Here is a 6,811-nt window from a genome sequence, read left to right as displayed (position 1 = left end):
CTTGTCCCATCACAGCCTGCGACATTTATAAGGGACTTTTTTGTGCCCAGTTTGTAGCACAAATTTTATACCTGTAGCCAAAAGAATTTGGGAATTTTCTAAGTGCTATTTGCCTTCATAGATGCCCTGCCTTATATCTGTAAAAGCACTTTGTTTAAGAAAAATTGTTTTGTTTTTTTAGAAAGAGACTTTTAGGAAGATTTTCAGGACATGAATAGGAATTAAGAAATCTTTATTATTCTGGAGCTTATTATTATCTTAACTTCTACATGCCAGGCACTTTGTATGGATGATCTCCTACTTTCATGCATAGACTGCTTATCTTTAGTGTATAGATAATGCAGCTGACACTTGGTAAGGTTGAGCCATTTGCTAAGAATGGGAAAGCAAACCCAGATTTGATCCCCAGACTCCAAAGACCGTGTTCCTTTCATTTCCATTTCTGGGTGAAATGGAAATGTCATGAGCAGGCCTGGTTGACTCTAGAGCCATTATCTAACCAGTGGACAGGGATGTACATAATCACAAAGCTATTTGATTATTTAGCACTTGTCAGAGTATATAAATGAAAACTCTCAACATTTTAATAGATAAGGAGACCTTAGGAAATGGCTTTCTTACTGTTTAATTCTACACATAAGGAATCATTATGATTTTCTGTTCTCCTATTGGCCACAAAATATCCAGCAAATATCCTCTTTTCTGTTTCATATGTGTAATGACATCTACCAGGGTTGCAGTTTTAAATGTCAGTGGAAATGTTATAACTCATTATCCTCCTTACTCTGTTTAGCAACCACATACTGAAGATAGCAAGGAGTTTTTAAAAATATATATACTTTTATTGATTTCAGAGAGGAAGGAAGAGGGGGAGAGAAACAGAAACATCAATGATGAGAGAGAATCATTAATCGGCTGCCTCCTGTGGGCCCCCTACAGGAGACTGAGTCTGCTACTCGGGCCTGTGCCCTGAAGGGGATCAAACCATGATCTCGTTTCATAAGTCAATGCTCAACCACTGATCCATGCTGGCTGGGCAGCAAGAAATATTTTAATATGTGAAAATCTGGGTGATTTGGGATGGTGCCTCTAGAATGTTCTCACTGGGACAGTTTCCATCCAGGGGAACTTTTATTCTTTATAAGACAGACCGGAGCTGCTTCTTCACGTAATCTAATTGACAAGACTTTTATCTTGATCAAAGGATGAAAGAGTTTGCTTGGTATAAGCGAGCTTACTAAAAAATGATTTGGATCTGCTTCATATTGTGATGTGGGAGCTTCTGCTAAACAGATGTCCTTCATCCATTTCCAATTGATGTCGGCAGAAAAAAAATCTCATGATTATGCTGAAGCGGAATCTTCTGGGAACTGAACCTGTCTTTGAAGTGATTGCTGGCCATCTAGAAATTGTTATTGAAGGAGGAATGACCTTCCTCCTGAATTTGAAATCCCCTCAACACTATACTTCTTTCTTTTGGGGTGTCAATCATTGGGTTAAAAAAAAAATAAGTTGCCCTGACTGGTATGGCTCAGTTAGTTGGAGCATCATCCTGTGCACCTGAATGTCATGGGTTTGATTCCCGATCAGGGCACATATCTAGGTTTTGGGTTTGATCCCCGGTAGGGTTGCAATGTTTCTCTATCACATCGATGATTCTCTCTTTCTCCCCCTCTCCCTCTCTCTCTAAAATCAACAAAAACATATCCTGTGGTGAAGATTAAAAAATAATGAGAAGTTGATCCTCTCCCACAACAGTACCATCACACTATGAAGAGCAGCCTGAGCCATATCATGCTGATTAAACAATAACCATGATGATCAGCTTATGATCACATGGAACTCTACCAAGAACTCAATGGGAAAACATTTCATCCATTAAAAATGCTGGTAGAACGAGACTGATTGGGATGAGGCAGGATGGAATTAGCATCTACTGATGACATCTTTTATTTTAATGCATTTTTTTGGAGATTTAAAAAAATTCTAAAGTAAAAAGAGGGCAGACATATTAATATATTTATATACGGGGTAGTTTTAAATCATTTGTGAATCGCTGATGGCTGAGGCAGACAGACAATAAATTGATAGCCTAAGGTTCCACAGCATATGGCAGATGCAGAACTAAAATCCTATTTACTTTATAGCAGTCAAAATAGGAAAGTAACATTTACTACCATGACCACAGATGGGGGAGCTGGTGCTGTGTAGGCTGGGTTTCTTCCCTGATCTGCTCCCATAATAAAAGACCCCTGTTTGGCTTTGACATTTGATGCAATTAGTGAGCAGAGCTTTTCTGGTAATGAAAACACTTGTAGCCCATTTGTTTATATCTGCCTTTCTTCTTCTTTTTCTTTCTTTCTTTTTTTTTTAACTGGGAGAGTTGCAATTTCCTCCCACCTTAGTGTGCCTTCTTCCTAAAGTCCTTGTCTGGTTGGCAGCACAGTCATGTTTCTGTGAAGTTTCAGAAATGGTCTTCAGCAAAAGCAATCTTCCTTCTCTAGTGTAGCCTCTATTCAATCTTCCTCTCTCAGTCTCCCTACTGGCTCCCTGCTGCTTTCTAAATCAAGCTGTGATTTTCCTGGTTTATCAGCTTCTCCATCAGTGGTTTAAATTTGCTATTACAGATTTCCACCCCTCCCAGTGGTATCCTCTCTAGTGCCAATATACATCATGTTCACTCCAGAAGTGGGTGGTCAGTAACCTATCATGGCAGCGTCCACAGTTAGTGGTGCAGTCATCTGTATGTGGTTGGGATGAACGGTGGAGATTGTCTATAGCCTTTTTTGCTTTTGCATCCACAGTTTTCAAGTGACTACAGTGTCTACGGGTTGCCTATACATTATTATTTCATTCTGATTCTACTAATGCCAGCAAGTCTTTTTTGTCTACATAGTCAGGGGATCTGGTTTAAAGTATACAATTGTCTAACCACTATGCTGTACACCTGAAACTTATACAAATTTATATTGAATGTAAACTGTAATTGAAAAAAATTAAAAATTTCAAAGAGCAAAAAAAATATCTAAAATCTAGTCAGGAGATAAAAGGCCAAAAGATGATTCTGTTCTCTCTGTGCTCCCTTAAATTATGCAATAAAACTTATCCTCTCTGTCCAGTTTTAATGATGGGATGGGTATAAAATCAAAACCATTATCAAGAAGAAAAACATATCAGATGATATTTCAAAATAAATTCTTATCCATAGGCATAAAAACAGAGGGGAAATGCTATTATTATTATTATTATTATTATTAAATGACTGCTTCTTGGAAGCTTGCATAGCAACATTGAGAAAACACACTTTTTATCTAATACTAGGGGCCCAGCGCATGAATTTGTGCACCTTGAAAGGAAGTGTGGGCCACGAGGCTGCGGTGGGCACAGAGGCAGGTCTCAGCCCATCCTCTGTGCCCACGCCCAGTCCCTCCCACTGTGGCCCACTCCCGTACCCTATCTGCCGGCAGCCCTACTCCCACTGCTGCCACTTCCATGTGCTGATGGCGCTGATCCTGCTTGCACCAGCTGACAGCATGGAGCTATTGGTGCCGGCACCATCAGCAAGTGTGAGCAGCAGCTCCTGCACCATCTGCAGGTGTGAGTGGGGCTGTCACCAGCAGTGGGCGTGAGAGGAAGCTGCGGTAATATGCAAATCGACCAAATGACAGAAGGACCAGTTGTAATGATGCACACTGACCATCAGGGGGCAGACACTCAAAGCAGGAGCTGCTCCCTGGTGGTCAGTGTGCTCCAACAGTGGGAGCACCACTCAGCCAGAAGCCAGGCTGCAGGTGGCAGTAAGTAGCAAGGGGTCCTGAACTGCAAGAGACCTGGACTGTGAGAGGGATATCTGACTGCTGGCTTAGGCCCGATCCATGGCGGACATCCCCCGAGGGGTTCCGGACTGTGAGAGAGCACAGGCTGGGCTAATGCCGGAAGCCGGTCCATCCTTGCTGCTTGACACAGTCGCTGCAGGAAAGAAACATCTGCACAGCATATGTTTCAAGGGACCTGGCGTATATAGCATACTGTTCTTAATATGTTTGCTCCCCTTAGCGCTGTATGTTTTAACCAAGGTCGCCTCTCCGAGAAAGGTTGTTTCCCCAGGTAGGAATTTTTCCCTGAAGTCAGGGAGGGGATGAAACTCCTTAACTAAGTGCCAGGCGGGTAGTTAATCACTTTAACTACAAACAATCACACTTAAACTACATAATCTTTACTCCCTGGAATGGAGATAAGAAACGCCCTAACCTTTGTACTAGAAATTGACAGGATTAAAATCAACTGGTATAAATATGGATATAACAAGACAATAAACAGCAGAACTTCTCTGGAGATCCAGACCAGAACTTGGCTGGAGATCCTGGCTAGGCTGCTGATCAACTGAACGCTGTCTCCGTGTCATTCCTTCTTCGCCGGCTCCATCTACACCTTTGGGAACCCCTGGACCTGCTGGGTTTGGACCCCGGCAGGCTAAGGGACTCCCCTGCCCAGTGCATGAATCTTGTGCACCGGGCCTCTGGTTCTGTATATAAACCAGATTTGTATATAAACAAATTTTTATATAAACAAAAAAGATTTGTATATAAACAAATGTTTGTTTACACATTGCTAGAAATTGGAAGAGATGAGAAAAGTTAATATAAAAATAATAGTTATTATTTCTTTTAAATAAGTAGCACCTCATTTACACGTTTTAATGTGAAGAAAAATAAAAGAAAGAAAAAGTACTGTGCAGATTAAAGTTATAACTAAACTAGCAAGTAATTACCCAGTTACCTTTCATTTTAAAAATATATTAAGAACCAGAAAATAAGTAAATACATGTTCAACGAGCAAAAAGAAAAATTCAGTGCTCTGAAGTTCACACATTTTATTTCTAGAAAAACACTTCCAGCTTTTATTCAGAGCATTGCAAGGAGCCTGGCTCCTATTCCATAGCAGATAGATAATCAGAAGAGAGGGACCAAACCTCAGGAAATTAATGATAATTATAAGATCCATACAATCTCTCTTTTTTGTAAAGTGCATTTGTGTGTATTATTTCATTTGAATCAAATAAAAACTTTGAGATATTATTTTTACATTGTGCCCATTGACAGAAGAGGAAACTGAGACTTAAGCGGTTAAGTGTCTTTGCTCAAAATTGTGCAACTTAAATTCAAATTCCTTCATCTCTTTACCTTCCCTGCATCTGCTGTTTTGTAATTGCACAAAGTGTCATCTGATTGTCTGCCAACTTGGGACGTCAGCATGGCAGGTTCCAGATTAGTCAGACTTGTTCTTGCCTCCTGGCTTCCCCGCTATATGGCAATTCTAAGCCTCAGTTTCTTCATTTATAAAATGAGGAAAGCATTTATAGGGCTGTTGTGATCATCGAATGAGAAAATGCAGGTAAAGTACTTGGCAGAGTGTGCAGCTAGCAGTATGGAAAACATTAAGTACAGTACACGTGTACTTAAAACAGAATATGGAATAAACTGAACAAACTACTGTACTATCTATTCACTTTGAAATTTGACATTATTTTAAGGCAAAATAGCTTAAACGGCCACATATGTATAGACATTGGTTTCTCTTTTTTAAGAACATCTCTGCCACTCTGATCTTCACAGTTCTCATAGCCTCTTTGGTTTTCATTTTAATCACAGAATAAAAATGTTGGGAGCACTGGGCTTTTTCAAATACAGGTGCCAATTTTCTTTCTAGAACATCTTAATGAGTGGAAATATGTACAATTCTGCTTGATGTAGCTTTATAGTGTGGCTTTTAGAAAGAAGGTAAGGCCGTGAAAAAATGGACATCAAAGGCTTCCATCATGCGCAAAGACTTCTGTGATCTACAGAAACCTGAGTCAAACGGTGCTCCTTTGAAATTAGCTTGAGGCATCGTGTTATTCTTTCTCATGTTGTCTTTTGACTTCATGAAGTATTTAATATTTTCTAAAGTCCTTCTGACCAGATTAATTGCCATTTTTTAGATTATCTTGGACCCACAAAAGGACTGTTCAGGGAAGTAGTTTTGGAGCTGGTAATTTTTTCAACACACACAGAAACATGTGCCCAAACACACCACACATCCTTAGCATTTACTGTCTGGAATTGCATTTCTGTGGTGTCTTTGTTTTAACAAGTCAATCTTAGAACCCAGGAATCTTAGAACAGGACTGATTGTGGGTAGAAAGAGAGAATGGGATCTACCTTTCCTTGGATGATATATATGACCTTAACTCATTGATACCTTCCCAAACTTGATTATGATACCAATTAGATGTGCAGTAACTACTGACAAATTCTGACTTTCCTACTACCAGCAGCTAGGTACTAGCTGATTTAACCATACTCCACTTGTTATCCATCAATTAGGAGAGGAGATGTATCACATACTTGGGCTGATGAATGAATACTAAGTGGCAGGGTCACTGGAGGGTTCAGAGCTGGCTGTCCTTCCCACTCTCCTGCCCTGGTTGGCAAGAATATAAGAATACTAGTGGCCCGGTGCACAAAATTTGTGCACATTAAAAAGGAATTAATTAGAGGAAATATTTTAATATTGCTATTTGCCCTTTCTCTATAATAGAAGAGTCAGAGATGAAAGAAAATTAGTAAAATGTATATGAAAATACCCCTCCTGTCAGAGTCTGGGGCACTCTGAGGGACCCAGAATCAAATCCCTGCCCACCCGCATGAGCCTCGAAATTGCCCAAGACCCAATCCTGGCTGGCCCCACCCCCATTGGGTGAGACCCAGACCTGGCCAGTCTGACCCCCATCAAGCCCCTCTGGGCGGGTGTGCGCAGCCTCAGCTCCCCC

This window comes from Myotis davidii, unplaced genomic scaffold (genome assembly GCF_000327345.1).
Source record: "Myotis davidii unplaced genomic scaffold, ASM32734v1 scaffold534, whole genome shotgun sequence".
NCBI lineage: Eukaryota > Metazoa > Chordata > Mammalia > Chiroptera > Vespertilionidae > Myotis > Myotis davidii.
This window is presented reverse-complemented; position numbering follows the sequence as displayed.